This window comes from Gopherus flavomarginatus, chromosome 5 (genome assembly GCF_025201925.1).
Source record: "Gopherus flavomarginatus isolate rGopFla2 chromosome 5, rGopFla2.mat.asm, whole genome shotgun sequence".
NCBI classification, from domain to species: domain Eukaryota; kingdom Metazoa; phylum Chordata; order Testudines; family Testudinidae; genus Gopherus; species Gopherus flavomarginatus.
The window spans coordinates 33,218,742-33,235,334 of record NC_066621.1 but is presented as its reverse complement, the minus strand read 5'-3'; the positions used below and the strand labels follow the sequence as shown (position 1 = coordinate 33,235,334).

Below are 16,593 nucleotides of genomic sequence, written 5' to 3'. Positions count from 1 at the left end.
GGCTACCATGGCATTATCCTCCATATTGTGTGATTAAGTAATAAGAATGCCGGAATTTGAAACAACAAGACTTTATATGCTTCTGCCCAGCAGGGATCAAGGGGTATTGTAGCGCAGCCTCAGGCTGCTATGAATTACCTGGGAGTCTTCCCATCTTTGTTCCGCAACCACCCCCTTCCGACCTCACCGAGTCCAGTCAGGTGAGCACTCACACGGCGACACTTTATGATACCTGTCCTACTGAACCGTCTGTCGTCCCGCAAGGGAAGAAGGGGATGCTGCTGTGTTGCTTCCAGCACCACATACTGCCAGCAGCATCCTAGAACATACAGTGACAATGAAAAAAGGTGTAGAGGGATTTTTTTCTCTCTTTTTGCTTTCATGGGGGCATGAGGCGGGGCGACATATGCTCTGAACAACACGCGCCATGTTATTTTGACCCTATCAGAGGCTTTGGGAACTCAGCCGAGGAATGTCAAATGGTTTTTTGGAGAGTGCAGGAACTGTGGGATCGCTACAACTCCTCAGTCGCCCTGCCCTCCATAGCGTCCATTTTCGTTCTTTTGACTTTCTGGTACGCTTGTCTCTTTCCTTGGTTTCAGCACGTGCGTTTGAGTCCCTATTGTGGCCTCTGTCCATCATAGCCCTTGGTAGATTTCTTCAAAAAATGTTTTGAATATTTCGTCTTTTGGAACGGTTCTGATAAAACAAATTCATCTCCCCATACAGAGATCAGCTTCATTATCTCCCGAACAGTCCATGCTGGAGCTCTTTTTTGATTCTGGGACTGCATAGTCACCTGTGCTGATCGCGCTCCACGCTGGACAAACAGAATGAAATTCAAAGTTCACGGAGCTTTTCTTGTCTACCTGGCCGTGCATCCGAGTTCAGATTGCTGTCCAGAGCAGTCACAATGGTGCACTGTGGGATAGCGCCCAGAGACCAATAGCGCCAATTGCAGCCACACTAACCCTAATCTGACATGGCAATACTGATTTCAGCACTACTCGTCATCAAGGAGGAGTACAGATACCGGTATTAGAGCCCTTTATATCAATATAAAGGGCTTCTTTTGTGTGGATGGTGCAGAGTTAATGTGATTTAATGCTGTTAAATTTGACATAAACTCGTCGTTTTGACCAGGCCAGAGAGAGCAGCAGTTTCCCCTATTTTTTCCTGCTTTCTTTCCTTGACTAGTTTCTCCTCTGCACCACTTGTTGTATTGTTTGTGAGTCTGACTAGCTCAGTTGGTAAAGTATCAGGCTTTTAATCTGAGGGTTCAAGTCCCTGGTCAGGTAATAAACTACTCATTATATCTTAAAAATCTGTCTTTCTGGAGTCTTCTTTGATGTTTTTTCTCTTCAGGATTTTGCCTTTTCTAAGAAGGGCCTTTGTGTGTGGGGGATTGAAGGGGCAACTTCCTGACAGCCCCTCTGTCCTTGCAGCCAGGAGAATAAAGGCTTCTGGGCTATATAGCATGTTCCTCCCCTGCACGCACACACACAAAATATCCCTATGGAATTAGAATCACCTGCTGCCTTCCCCTGTTCTGCTGGATCCCCAAATGAGGATACTCTTCAGCCTAAACCCATGTCCCCTCTTTGCCCAGTGCCCCTCAGTCCCAACCCTCAGTCCCTCCTATGCTCACTGCTCCTCACTCCCAACCAGAGCCTGCTCCTCTTCACCCTTCTCCTTTGTCCCAACCCACAACCCCCTCCTATTCCCAGTGTCCCTCAATCTCAACCCACAGCTCCTTCCTTCCCCCCAGCAGCAGGTGCTTGAGACCCCCTCAGGAAGATTTTCTTGAAAGGTTTCGTGTATGAGTCTTCATGTGGATTTTACAGTATGTTGGGAATATGTTGGGTTGCTTGCCAAATATGATCACTTTTGGCTGGTGTTGGATTCCCAGTCTCCTTGTTATTGGGACAGGAGAAATAAAGGGTTGTTTGTCCTTGTTGTGTGAATCGAGGGCAGCAGAACTGTGCTTGGCAGATCCAGATGGAGGGACTCACCCTCAATTCAATAGCACTTGCTAGGCAGGGGACATTGGTTCCAAAGCCAAGTGGGCTGGGGCCTGAGTCCTCATGCTAAAATTTATGTGTTAGACCAACTTTAGGACAGGGCGGCTGTGGAGGGGTGAGTGAGAACCTAGACAACATAGTGAGTACGGTGCCTTCTTATTTTCCCCCTTTTCCACCCAGGATGGCAGATGAACTCTACAGAGGCACCTCTGGGCTTGCACTGACTAAGGACAACAGCTGTGAGTGGGGTGCAGAGAGGAGATGGCTCATGTTAAATGACTTTTGGTTGCTGGACTTACGAACCTTAGGGAGAAGGACACTACCCAGCTTATTTGTGGGTGGGTCTTTTCCTCATAGTTTAGGTTTATGTGTTGGGGCTGCTGACGTGACTTCTGCTAACCCTGGGCTTGCATTGCAATGTAGACGTACCCTGAGAGTGCAATTATACTGAGATAAAATCCCTGTGGCCTGGTTGGCCTGGATGATCTGATTTGGGCTCCTGGGGCTCAGGTTGTGAGGCTAAAAACTGCAGTGTAGACATTTGGGCTCAGACTGGAGCCCAGGCTCGGAGACCCTCACCCCTTGTGGAGTCTCAGAGGATGGGTTCAAGCCCAATTGTCTACACTGTAATTTTATTACCCTGTCGCACAAGCCCCACAAGCCTGAATCAGCTGACCCAGGGTTTGAGAATAGTGAATTGAGTGTGCTAATGCAGTGTAGACATAATGCTAGGCTATGTCCACACTGCAATGAAACATCCAGGGCTGCCCCATGCCAGCTCCGGCTCCTGGGTCTTGGGCCGTGGGGTGGTAAATTTGCAGTGTAGACATCTCAGCTCAGGCTCAATACCGGGGTCTGGGACCCCAAAAGGTTGAGAGGGAGTTTAGCAAGCAAAAAAGGTAAAATGGCAGTGGAGTATTACCGTGGACTCAGTGGCATTTCTCCATTGGTCTGTCTGCTTTGGGGCAGGGACAATAACACGTCCTGCTGCTTTTGTTGTTTCAAAGGGCGGTTTAGGATTTTCATTCTCAGACACTGGGCACAAAGCAGGACTCAATCCTCAATGCAAATTAAATGAGCTGCCCACAGATTCTCGCAGCCACAATGAGCATTTGGTGCGAGAGCTCAGACCTGCCCCTGTCTCAGAGGGAGGAGGTCAGCTGCGAGGGGACTGGACCACTGTCCTATCAGCTCTTATCTCCCAAACTTTCAATAACTCTATTATCAGTGGCTCTGAGCATAATTTAAACCATAAGAAAAACCACACTGGGCTAGGCCGAAGGCCCATCTAGCTCTGAATCTTGTTTTCTGACTGTAGCCAATACCATGTACCCCAAAAGCCACTCCGCTAAGGACCTGAACCCTGGATCTCCCGCTTACAAGGCAAGTGCTTTAGCCAGCTAAGCCCTGGTGCTTGCATCTGGTTAAAACACAGTGTTTGACCACACCTGACTCCCTGCCATCTCCACCAGGACCTGACAAGCTTTACTTTTGTTTGGATTCTGCAAAGCGGAGGAGCAGATGAGGTTTTCCTTCAAGCTCTGTGTGTGTGTGTTTGTGTGTGTGTGTAAATCTTTGGCCAGGTCTGCACTACAAAATTATTTCAGCAGAATTATATTGCTCAGGTCTGTGAAAAACTCACAACTCCCCTTCGGTCGGCAGCTCGTGGCTGGTGTACACACTGCAATGCCACATCTGGTAACAAAACTGCCCTGTTTTGGTGACAAAATAAAACCACTTCGATGAGAGGCCTAGAGCTTTTTGCAGCAAACTTAAAGGGACAGAGTGCCAGTGTAGATGCTGCCGTTCATTATATAACCATAACTGGCCTCCTCCAGTATCCCATAATGCCTGCCGTGAACTCGCCTGCCCTGCATTCTGCTACAGAGCCATGGGACCCTCCCCTTTCATAGCTCCAGGAAGTTCTGACAGCTAAGCCTGCTGCTCTGCTCCGGCAGCCAGGAGCAAATCTCTGCCATGGATGCTGCTCTCTCCCGCCCTGCAAACACAGAGCAGGTGGCAGGAGCTTCCTTACAGTGGAGGCGGTGGGGCATTAGCATCTGAACTGTGACACCCCCATGATACCCCTTCCATCGAGGAGGCTCTTAACTTCTAAACAGGGACGGCTGTTTTCTAGTAAAATCACTACAAGGGAAGGAGAAAACTCAAAAGAAGTTCCTCCTGGCATTCACGTCCGTGAACCCAATCCTCTCTCAGTCCTCAAAGAGAGACCTGGCCATAAAGGAGCCGCCATTCTCCACTTGGACTCAGCTTTGCTTGTTTTCCTTTCACCCAGAACCTCCCTTCTTCTCCTGGGCTGCAAGTAGCCACTCCTGGGAAGCCAAGAGGCAGGCACAGGATTCTACCTCCCAGCAGCCAACCACACCTCCCCAGGCTTTGCAGAATGAAGGGTGGTGCTCTACTAACCCCACTTAGCCGCACAGCTTCTTCCCTGCCTTCCTCAGCTCAACTTTCCTCTATTGCCCCATTCCTGCCTCACTTCCTCCTTTGGCCAGTCACGCAAAGGAGCCCAGCAGGAAGTGAGAGCCTCTATAGGCCAACCTCCAACAGCAGAGGTGGCCAAGCCACAAGCCTCCAAATGGTGACTGGCCTAACTACTCTAGGTTCTCCAGCCTGACACCAAGGTGCTTTCTCCACTGCTGTCAGCATCCTCTGTCATGCAGGGGTTGGAGTTATCCCAGGGACAGGCCAATAGGAGGAGTGCCCTTTCTGAATAACAAGGGGATCTGGGAAAAGGAAGCCAGCATGTTTCTGCCTGGTTTTGAACCAGGGACCTTTTGCGTGTTAGGCAAATGTGATAACCACTACACTACAGAAACTCCACCTACTGGGTTGTTGCTCACTCTGGCACAGACCGATGGACAAATCTAGAGAATGTGGTGGTAGCCCCTCGATAGGTCAGCTGGCAGGGCAGAGGACTGGAGCCAGCACTCAGGAAGTCGTCCTTACCTCGCCCGTGTGACTCCAGCTTGAGGGAGAGCTTCTTTTTCTTCTCCTTGCTGACAAAGAGCAAGAGAAGAATGAAAGGTCAGGTGGGCCAACTCGGTGCAGAAGCCCATGCTGTCTTTTCCTGCTGCATAGCCTGAAATGAGGGACTCGTGGCAGTTAAAGGAACTGCTGCACTCTCAGAAAACATCCCGCCCGTGCATAAAGGAGGATAGAAGAGCCTGTTAGTCTAGCACGCTCCCAGCTGAACTGTTTCAGCAGCTGCTAGGTTTCTTTTTGGCCTGTTACTTTTCTGTCTGGGATGTTGTTGTCAGCTGTGGCACAGAAAAAGGACGTCATTGCGAGCTGCCCATGAAGATAAGATTAACTTTTGCCTTCCTTGCTCGGCTTTACTTGCTTCCTCACCCTATTCCTGCCTTAGTTCCTGTGTTACCTGAAGGCAACGGGGGCCCAGCAGTACGAAGAGGAAGTTAGACAGCTAGACCCTGGTGGCAAAAGTTCTACCACCGCTTGCCACCCCACTCTCTTCTCCCAGCTTCACATATTGACCGCCAGGGACTTGGTGCCCAGCAGCGCAACGGAAGGCAGTGGACAGAGCCACCCTCGCCTTGAAGCTCTGGCTCATTAAACCGTATCTTCAGTCGCTGATGGCCAATGAGAGACCAACAGCGCTTGCTATTTTAGCACTTGAAAATGCCATTGGTCAGTCACTGGATCTCTTTAATGCTGTTACATAACAAATGAAAATAGAATCTCAGTGTGACATTCTGTACCTTTGGGGGAGTGTGCTGTAACCCCCATATTCCTCATTTTCATATAATCGTGATCTTATATACAGAGCATGCCTTGTAAGGTATCAGGGGAAAGGATATGATCTGCTGAAAGTCATTTCTCTACCCATAGATGTTTACCATTCATGCATATGAAGTTATGAGAATTGTGCAGTGTGGTTATCACTATGCTGTAAGGTGGGGGAGTCAGCCAAATATTAGCTCCCCAGTGACAACAGCAAGGAAAGTAACCAACACCCGGACAGGGTGTCAAACAACCCATCAACAGCCATTGTTCAGCAAGGGAGCTACAGTGCAATCACTTACCTGCAAGAGGACACCCCAGGGGAATTGCTCAGACTTGCTTGGAGAGACGCAGTGATGCTCACCTGACTCTGAAGGGGAGCAAAGCCAAGAGGGAAGAAAGGACATGATAAAAGCAGAGACATTTGCCATGCTTTGTCTCTCTCGTCCACCTACATCTACAGACACCCCACACCAAGCAACTGAAGCGCTGACGAAAGGGGAGAGCCTGGCTGCAAAGCACCAGCCGGCCTGTGGTGAGAAGCATCTAAGTTTGTAAGGGCAATTGAAAGGGTTAAGATCAGCTTAGAGTGCATTTTGCTTTTATTTCACAAAAACAACGAGGAGTCCGGTGACACCTTAAGAACTAACAGATTTATTTGGACACAAGCATTCGTGGGTAAAAAGCCCTCTTCTTCAGATGCATGGAGTGAAAATTGCAGATAGAGGCATAAATATATATTGGAACATGATGTAAAGGGAGTTTACCATACAAGGGGAGAACCAGTGTTGAAGGCTAATTCAGTCAGGGTGGATGTGGCTCTCTCCAAGTAATTGACAGGGAGGTGTCAATACCAAGAGAGGGAAAATTGCTTTTGTAGTGAGCCAGTCACCCCCAGTCCCTCTTCAAGCTCAAATTAATGGTGTTAAGTTTGCAGATCAGTTGTAACTCTGCAATTTCTCTTTGAAGTCTGTTTTTGAAGTTTTTTGAATGGCTTCTTTTAAATGGCTACTTTGAATGGCTACGTTTAATTGTGTTATTGAATATGAACATGTGAACATGTAAACGTGTTATGGAAGTCCCATGTGGTCTAGTGGTTAGGATTCTTGGCTTTCACCCAGACAGCCTGGGTTCAATTTCCCACACAGGAACAATGCAGAGCTTCTCCTTGGAGGGGAGACAGGAAACAAAAAGAATGGGAAGGGATCCTGCCAGCAGCAGAGCTGGATAGAGTTGGGAGCAGTACTGGATTTGACATGGTGCCATAGTGCTAGGCCCAAGCTCTGAAGGGACCTGTAACAGTAACTTCCTCCCCTCTGCAGAAAGGGAGCCTCAGAGCAGCCTGGATTCAGTAGGGGAGCTGAGACCCCATAGGGCCCTGGGAGCTGTAGTTCCTTGACCAGCTCCCTGCCTTGGAGCAGAGAAGGAACATTTCCCAGCATTCCTTGGCTGCTATCAACAGGAAAGGGAGGGGGGAAGCTGTGAGACTCCATGCGCTGCAGCTTGCTGTGGCTGGGGGGCTGGCTGCTAGAAGGGGGTGCCACCTGTGAATAGGGAAGAGGTGTGACCAAGGAGTAGAAGGCTTTGGCCCAGGTAGCACCCTCAGAAGACTTCCCCAGACAGGCTTAGGGATGCTGGTGTGACCTCGCCTGGCAGCCCCCAAAGATGGAACTGGGTGGACTAACTGGACAGGGCCCCTCTCTATCTGAAGCTGGGCAAGGGAGGTATGTGGATCCCACCAGAAGGTAAAATGGTAAGTAAGGAAGAGGAGGCTCTACTGGACCTGGACAGCTTCAGATACAGGACAGGAGGATTTCCACTTCTGAGCCATGAAAATAGAAATTGACTTTTCCTTTCCAGATGTATCTAATATTCATAAAGGGAATCTAGCCCCTGCCTTCCAGATCTGAACACCTCAAAATCAGGAGTGCTCAAGCTCAATTTGGGCAGCTGTTACTTCATTTCTCCCAAATCAAATATGCTGATCCACTGTCATTTACTGTAGAAAAAGTAGGAGAAAATTGAGCAACAAACGTTGGGGTCTTCACAGTGCTAACGAGGGCTGGAATTGCTATTTTCAACAGCCATTACACTTTTTTTTTTTAGTTTTGTTTGTTTAAAAGGAAGACAGTGATATTGCACTGGCAAATTCCCCATAGAAACAAAGAATGGAACAAAAGAATAATAAAGGCACCTCAACTTTCCTCATTTATGTAGGACAGTCTTATTAGATGGATCCAGACATCTTCCAATCACAGAAGCTGATAATTGTTCCACTTTACTGCAGTTCTGTAACCATGCAGGAACCTAGAGGAGGAAAGTGCCTAACTCCAGAGTCTGCAGCTGCCTAGGGCCAGTGCTGAGGATTTAGAGTCCCTAGTGCTGCCCTTGCAAGGTTCAAGCATGCTCAGCCTTGGCATTGCCTCCGCTCCTGCGGCTAGTAGCTGCAGCTGTCTAAGGCTGGCCTCTGGCAGTTGCCCCATGGCTGTGGCTAGAGAAACTACAAGTGGCTCTATGACTCCTGGGGCCATTAAGCTAGAGCACCTAAAGACACTGGAGTTAACCTCAAGGAACAGAGGTCACCAGTAGGAAAGGAATGTCGGGGGAGCAGGGAAGGCGGGAGCAGGTCAGGCTTGCAGAGGGAGCTTCCAGCTGGTTGGGAGCATGTCCAAAGTAGAAAGGAAACAAGTATGGGGAGAGGTGGTGGTGACCAGGTAGCAGACTAGCATGTAGATGGGAGCAGAGGGAGAGAGACGCTGGTGTCTTCAGATTCCCAAGGGCTAAGTCCTCACTTTGGGGAAATGGTGTTTGCAGGTGGCTTGCTCACATGGCAGGATGGGGGCTGAGGGAGGGATCTGTCAGAACTGATCAGGTGTCTGCTGGCTTTAGGACTTTGAGCTGAGACTAGGACCACATGCAGTGACTGGTGACATGGGGGGGTACTGGAGACATGGCTAGAGAAGGTCTGAATGAGGAAAGAGATAAATCTGTGGGGAGTTTCCTTGGTCACTATGAAAGTTCTGCTCACTGTGGACACTGGTAAACCCACATGGGTGTACAGCTCAATAAGAAAACCGGCGGGCTGAGGGAGCTGTGTATGGCAATGCATATAGTCATGGAGAGGTGTGTGATCAAAATGAAAAATGTCTCTGAGGTTCAGTACCGGGTATACGAAGGCACCAATGGCACTGCCCCACCAGGCCCACCACTCGGAGCCCACAGTGACTACACTGGGGCCCACAAATATGTTTGGTGCCAGGGCCAACAAAAGGTTAATCCAGCCCCTGACTGCCTGAGCACTATTTCAGCCTCACATTTTTGGGTGGAACTCCCACAGTGAGAGCTGCAGAGCACTCCCCCGCAACACACACGCACACACTCGTCCTGGTGTTGGGAGGGGAACAGGAGAAAGGACAAAAGAAGAGATGAAGAGAAAGGAGGGAGGGGACAGGTGGATGGAGGAAAAGGTGAAACACAAAGGACAAACCCTAATGTCCCCATGATTCTAAGGGACAAAATCCCAGGTGCGGAATAAAATTCTGCCTCCTTAAGCTCATGTTTTCCATGCCTAGAATTCAACTCTCACCAGATGGATCAGACTGAACAGGTTTCACACCTCCAGGAGGCTCTTACCTTCTAAACAGGGACGGCTGTTTTCTAGTAAAATCACTACAAGGGAAGGAGAAAACTGGAAAGAGGTTTCTCCTGGCAGCTCACGTCCGTAACCCGAATACTCTCTCAGTCCTCAGACAGAGACCTGGAGAAGGAGACTTGCTGAAGCAAAGACACAGGGGTCTCTGAGGTTTCCCTAGCCCCTGGCCCCTGACTGATGTCAGGATCTCTCTGTGAGGTCACCACCTGCTCACCAATAGTCTTTGACCAATAGTGTGAGGTCCTGCAAAAGGCCTTTGTGATGTCACTGCCACACCCCGCCCTTGCTGTGCCAATGTCCTGCCCCTGGCCAGGCACTTTGGAGCTTTGAGCTACTCCCTGTGGATCACCTCACTCAAGGAGCTTTTCTATAGAGCATCCTCAGATGTCTAAGCACACGAGTGCCATGGCAATGAACTGACACACATGGCACCAAGATGAGATCATTAGTAGACTAACCTATAGGAGAAGGACACCCCAGCATTAGTAGGGGAGAAATCCCTACTGAACATGCATTACACCTAGCAGCCCCTGCGTGGGGTGGGGCGGGGGCTGCGGAGGGGGGAGACCTGGAAAGGGATGGATGGAAAATGTCTGTGCAGCCGGGACATGGCCGGGGGGCGAGGGGAGAAGAGCAGGTGACCCCTGAGGAGCGGGGAGAAAAAGGGAGGGCTGAGATCCCCTCGGAATTACCACTGCCCCCTCCGTGGAGACCCCCCTCCTCTCCTGTCCTGCCCCCTTTCTCCCTAGAGAGCAACAAGCAACATCCAGGCTGACACCCCCTTCCCTCAAACCCCTGAGAAGTTCCCTGTTCCCCTCCCCCCATTGTGCCCCATTTTCTCTCCCCTTTGCCAATGGCCAGTTCAGATCTCAGGTTTGGGGTGTTTCCCCCCATTTTCACCTGCAGTGATTTGTCCTTGTGTAGGTGGGAAATGGTTCCCCCGAGTGATTTCTGAACTTGGCAGAGGCTGGGGGGGGGCCTGAGACAGGGACACCTCTGGGCTGGGCTGGGGGGGGCCACTCTCTGCTGGCAACACGGCGTGGGAAGGGCCAGGAAGGGGAGGGGGGGAGCAAGTGTCCCCCATAGAGAGGGTCCAGCCCCAGGCTGCTACCAGTAGCACATTCCTATCCTGGCCGGGGGGGGGGCTTTCTCCAGCTGGGACCTGCCCCCTAGGCAGCCCCAGGCTCTGACCGCACCAGCCCCGCCTGGAGCCCCCAGTGAGTGAGAGACCCCGGAGGGGGAGGGGGGAGGGAGCACTGGGCCCTGACAGGAAAGTGACTCTCTCCCCTCAGATCTTGGTGTTTTCCTCTCATAGTTATCAAAATATGCAGTTTGTGACACAATTTCTTTGCAAATCTCAAAGATTCAAATAAAATAACCTAAACATTTGCCCCACTTCTCTCTAGTTGTCTATTTCTAATTGAATATGCCCTGAGATTTTCCTGTCTCTAATTATAAAATAATAAGAAAATCTCAGATTTACACCTTTTCTCAGATTATTGAACACAAAATGTTTGCAAATGTTGCCCATTTCCTCTTTATTCATTTATCAAGTATTCATGTGAAACACTCAGATTTTACCTCCTATCAACAACTGATATAAAATCCCTCTGATTTTCCACTTTCCTCTCTATAATTTGCAAAATGGATCCAAAATCTCTGATTTCCACCCTTTGTCTTTCATTTCTGAACACTGATCTGAAAGCTCAGGTTTTCCCTCTGTGTCATTATCAAATGTCAATTAACAATCCTCTCAAGTTTTGTGCTGTTCCTTATGTTTCTAAATCCCAAAAACTTCTTCCTCGGGGGAACCTGTTGCCCTGAGTCGCTCTCCATTCTGGATGTTGCAGGGGATTAAATTTCCCAGTGATTGTCTTTCCCCTCTCCTTTGAGGATCATTTGTTCCCTCTTTAGCTCTGTTAGATATTTGCCAAAGAAAGAGACCAGCCTGATATTTAATACACATCAAAGCCAGAGGCCTCCCCCTGTTTTTTGGATCAGTGGTTCGCAGCTGGTAGTGGGAGAGTTGGCTGGCCCCTTTTCTTTTCTCCAGCTGGCACAGGATGAGGGGGTCACTCTGAGTGCAGCATGTCTTGAGAAGTATCCCAAACCACAAGACAAGATGGTCTCTGTGAAGGGTTGCTTCCCACAGTGCTAAGATGTAGCCACCTCTGGCAGGATCCATGGTGGCTACTATTTGCTAGTGACAGGCCACGGAAATTTCTTACCTATTTTGCCCCTCCATGCCAGGCCTGCACAACATACTGGCCCACGGGCAACGTGCGGCCCGTGAAGTCTCACTGTGCGTCCCGCAGCCGGGAATCAAAGGGCTCTGGGCTGCCCGTAGCCGCGGGGAATCCAAACCCCTTTAAAGTTCAGCCGCGGCCGGGATTCAAAGGTTCTGAGCTGCCCGCAGCCGCAGGGAGGCCCAGAGCTCTTTAAATCTCAGCCGCGGCCAGGATTTATAGGGCTCTGGGCAGGCGGGCGGGGAACTCAGAGCTCTTTAAATCCCAGCCACCAGGGCCGGCTTTAGGCCAATTTAACCAATTCCCTTGAATGGGCCTCGCTCCTAAGAGGACCCCGCACCCAAGCCCCAGTACCAGCAAAAGCCAGTGCGCTGTACCAGGGTGGCCCAGTTTCCCCAGGGGGCAATTTAAAAGGCCTGGGGCTCCCAGCAGGGGCTGGAACCCCAGGCCCTTTAAATTGCCACTAGAGCCCTGCTGCTGGAGCCCTGGGGTATGGCTGCGGGGCTCTGGGGGCTATTTAAAAAGTCCAGGACTCCCATTGCTTCTACCTCCCCGGCCCTTTAAATAGCCACTGGAGCCCCGCCGCTTCCCCAGGGTTCCCGCGGCTATTTACAGAGCTGAGGGCCGTGGAAGCAGGGGCGCCCCGGGCCCTTGAAATAGCCCCCAAACCCCAGGCTGCTGCTGCTACCCTAGTGGGAGAGGGGTGAGGAGGAGGAGGAGGAGGAGGAGAAGGAGGCACTCACCGATAGAGGATGGGCTGTACCCCCTGTACCTGCACCCCCTGCCCTGCCTGCAGCCAGCCCGTCCCCAGCCAGCCCCTGCTGCACCCCCTGCCCGCACCAGCCCCGCACCTCCTGCCCTGCTTGCACCAGTTCCTGCCTGCAGCCTGCCCATCTCCAGCCAGCCCCACACCCCCTGCCTTGCCTTCAGCCCTGCACCAACCCCTGTCTCCAGCCAGCCCTGCACCCCCTTCCCTGTCTCCAGCCAGCCCCTGTCCACACTGCCTGCCCTGCCCGCACCAGCCCTGCACCCCCTGCCCTGTCTCCAGCCAACCCCTGCCATACTGCCTGCCCTGCCCGCACCAGCCCTGCACCCCCTGCCCTGTCTCCAGCCAACCCCGTACCCCCTGCCTTGCCTTCAGCCCTGCACCAACCCGTCTCCAGCCAACCCCTGCCACACGCCGCTGCCTGAAGCCAGCCAGTCCCGCACTCCTTTGTCTCCAGCCCTGCCAACCCATGCCGCACCCTCCCTGTGGCCCTGCCTGAAGCCAGCCAGCCCACCCCACACCTCTTAGTCTCCAGCCTGCCCCACACCCCTTGCCCAGCCTGCAGCCAGACCCTACCTCTCGCATCCTCCCCCCTCCCCCACCTCCAGCCAGCCCCATGTTCACTGGTGCCCTGCAGTTCCGAGGGAAGTAACCCTGCACACCTGCTTCAATGAGATGGGCAGGGAGCAGCTGGGACCCACACATGTGCACCCTAGCACACCCTAAGGGAGTGGCAGAGCTCATTTCTAGTTCAGGACCCATCTTTTTAAAAAAGAACTTTAGGTAGGGTTAACATACATCTGTACTTTCCCGGACATGTCAGGCTTTTTGGTTCTTAAATCGCCATCTGGGAGGAAAATACGGACGTATGGTAACCCTACTGGTACAAAAAATACATACTGTGGCAGAACTTTTTATAGGGAACCGGTTGTTAAGAACTGAAAGGCTTTTTTTTCCCCAATCATCCCTGCGGGGCCCCGCCAAAAATGTTCAAATTGGGCCCCGCACTTCCTAAAGCCGGCCTGCCAGCCACGGCCGGGATTCAAAGGGCTCTGGGCTGCTCGCAGAGATTCCCGGCCGCAGCTGAGGTTTAAAGGTCTCAGGGCTCCCCACCGCCACGGGCAGCCCAGAGCCCTTTGAATCCCGGCAGCAGCTGAGATTTAAAGGGCTCAGGGATCCCTGTGGCTGCAGGCAGCACAGAGCCCTTTGAATCCTGGCGGCAGCTCCAGGGGATGGAGTGAGGCTGGGATTTCAAGGGCTCAGGCTCCCCTCAGCAGCAGGAGCTCTGGGACCTTTAAATCCCTGCCCCAGCCCTGAAAAGCTCCGGGTTCCCCCAGTCGTCAGAGCCCCAGGCCCTTTAATTTGACCCTGAGGGCTCCCAGCCACCTCTTTGGCTGGGAGTCCCTGGTTGATTTAACATCAAGTAACACCTCCCCACCACCAACCTTCCTTTTTGACCCACAGCTGTTTTGGTGGGGCGGCGCTGGGGAAGGAGGGTTTGTTTCTGCAGGGCTGGGCGGGGTGTTTCCGCCAGGCTGGCAGGTCCTGAGTGGGGGGTGTTTCCGCAGGGCCGGGGGGTTTCGGTCCTCAGCTGTTTTCTTTGGAGTATTGTGGCCCTCGCTGTTTTACTCAAAGTACTGTACAGGAACTTTTCAGGGGGATTAAGGCAAAATGCCACATTTATTAGTAATACAGGTATCAATTAATACTCTATGATATGCACATGAGATATATATCACAGTCATGCATTCACGCACACACACAGACATAAACACACTCCGTCTTGCTGTTGTTACCAACTAGTTGCTCCCCTTAACTGCACTGGCCAGGTGAGTTAGATGGGGGAGGGGTGGAGCCGGGCTTCTACCGATCCAAATCGATGGTCCGATGGTGACAAGACGAGATCCGGGGTCCTTCTGCAAGACACCTCGCATTTATAGCAGCTTCCCTCTTATGCAAATCTAGACCAGATTCAAAATCTGGGTCTGCGTCCGTTGGTCTTTGTGCTGCTTTTCTCTGGGTGTTGTCCCAATGCTGCTCAAAGAGGGTGTTTTCTAAAGAAGGTGCTTGCTTCTAATCCCTGAGGCCATCAATATGTCTGCTCTTCTTTATTGGGCCCACTTGACAAGTTGTATTGTCCTTTGCTCTGGCTCCCATTCCCTCTTCAACTGTTGTAGCTGTCTGGAGGTGGGTGTCTTCCAAGCCTCACTCATTCACACCTCATTCAGTCAATAGAGCAATTGATTACAGAGTGCGGGGGAAGATCTTATTCTACTTCTAGCAAAAAGGCACATGTTTTCTTTTACTTTAACTATACTATCCTTAGGGGCTATAACATTTGATACAAAGTTTTCTACCAATTTTCTATATAGGGATCTAATACAAAGTTGTATGAAAATAGAGAGGCACAATGCCAAGTCATATGAATTACAAAATAACATCATGCCGGATGCAATGTCATAAAGATAAAGATACTTAATACAAAATAACACAATGCAACGTTATAAAGATTTATAGAGATAGTTAATACAGAGATTTCTCTACATCACCACTTTACGAGTTGTGCAGGCCTGCTGACGGCATTCGCGGGGCTTCTTGCTCGTGTGGATTCTCTGATGCTGAATAAGGTGAGAGCTGCGATTGAAGGTTTTCCCGCACTCACTGCATTCATAGGACCCCTCCTGTGTGTGGATTCTCTGATGCCGAATAAGGTGTGAGCTGCGACTGAAAGTTTTCCCGCACTCAGTGCATTCATAGGATCTCTTCCCTGTGTGGATTCTCTGATGCCCAATAAGGTGCGAGCTGCGACTGAAAGTTTTCCCGCACTCATTGCATTCACAGGGCCTCTCCCCTGTGTGGATTCTCTGATGTTGAGAAAGGCCTGATCTGTAAGTGAAGTTTTTCCCACACTCAGCACATGTATTTTTTTTGCTTTTCCCTGCAGATTTCCTGCTGTATTCTGGTTTCCTTAAGGCCCTTCTGAGTTCCCTGACAGGAAATAAATTTATCCATTTTCTCCCCTGGCTGGTTTCCCTGCTCTTTTTCTGGTCTGTGCTGAACCTCACACGTCATTGCATCACCTGCTGTGATAGAGACAGAAACCTCAAACAGGGATGGAAAGGGGAAGGCCAAACCAAAACAAGTGCTGGAGAGAGGACAAATAAAAATCAGGAACTCAGCTCCCCCCAACAGGAGAGAGGAGGGGATCAATTCAGCCTTCACATCCCATCCAACTTCACAGGGGGAGGGAGAAAGCTACTGCCCGGTGTCTGCTAGCATCTATAGGAAGCCTTGAGCTATATTTACCCTGCGGATGCGACCCCTGCTATGGACAATAATGAACTGAGAGACTTCCCAAGAGCTTTGTAGGGCATCCTAGATGTTTCCTTCAGGCACTTACAGATTCTGAGTTGGTTTAATGTTTCCTCATCTGTGCGGGGAGATCTCAGGATCTCTCTTTCCTCTGAACCCTGGAGCTCTGGGACCCATGGCTCTTCCCCTTGTTCCAGCTGGGAGATCATATCACGTTGGAAAACCAGAAACTCCGCTCAGATGAAAGAAAACAAAGGAGTTCAGTTGATTTCATACAACTTGATCATCAAAAACATTCTGTTAATTTATCTTCAGTGCTTAGTGTGACCTAGTGTGCCTGGGGCAGTCCTCACTGAAAATGCCAAGGTCAGAGCAGGCTGAAAAAGGGAGAGCAGATGCTCCCCATACTGGTGGTTAACACTGAAGTTAAACTCACTGACCAGTCACAAACTGTGCTTCTGATCCCACACACTGGTTAACGAGACTCTGAAAAAAGAAATCACACGGCCCCCTTTATTGCATGACAGTTCTCTGACTCCTAATCAGCAACTAGGTCCCGTACAGTGAGAGGTTATTTAAAAACTCTGCTCACTGTGATACAGCATGGCCAGAGGGCAGCAGGAGAGTGATCCTAATTGGATCCAGGAAGTGGGTGGGTAGAAGGTTAGCCACATTACCCAGGTTTGGATCTCATCCAAAATACCATGCTGCCAGCCAATCCTTTAGCAGTTAAACTAAATGTTTAGAAGAAAGAACAAATGAAAGAATGAAGTTAAATTCCATCCTTCCAGACAATTCTTTAGCATCTAAACTAAAGGTTTAAAAGAAAGAAAG

General features: G+C 50.6%; 1 protein-coding gene and 1 non-coding gene across 2 annotated transcripts in view; one reads left to right on the top strand and one right to left on the bottom strand.

Annotated features, from left to right (window-relative positions):
* The window catches only part of LOC127052588 (zinc finger protein 560-like), a 374,863-nt gene that overhangs the window by 286,509 nt on the left and 71,761 nt on the right, over positions 1-16,593 (top strand). The window lies entirely within an intron of this gene.
* On the bottom strand, positions 4,789-4,861 carry TRNAV-AAC (transfer RNA valine (anticodon AAC)). The gene has a single exon. It is a non-coding gene; the product is annotated as a tRNA-Val (tRNA).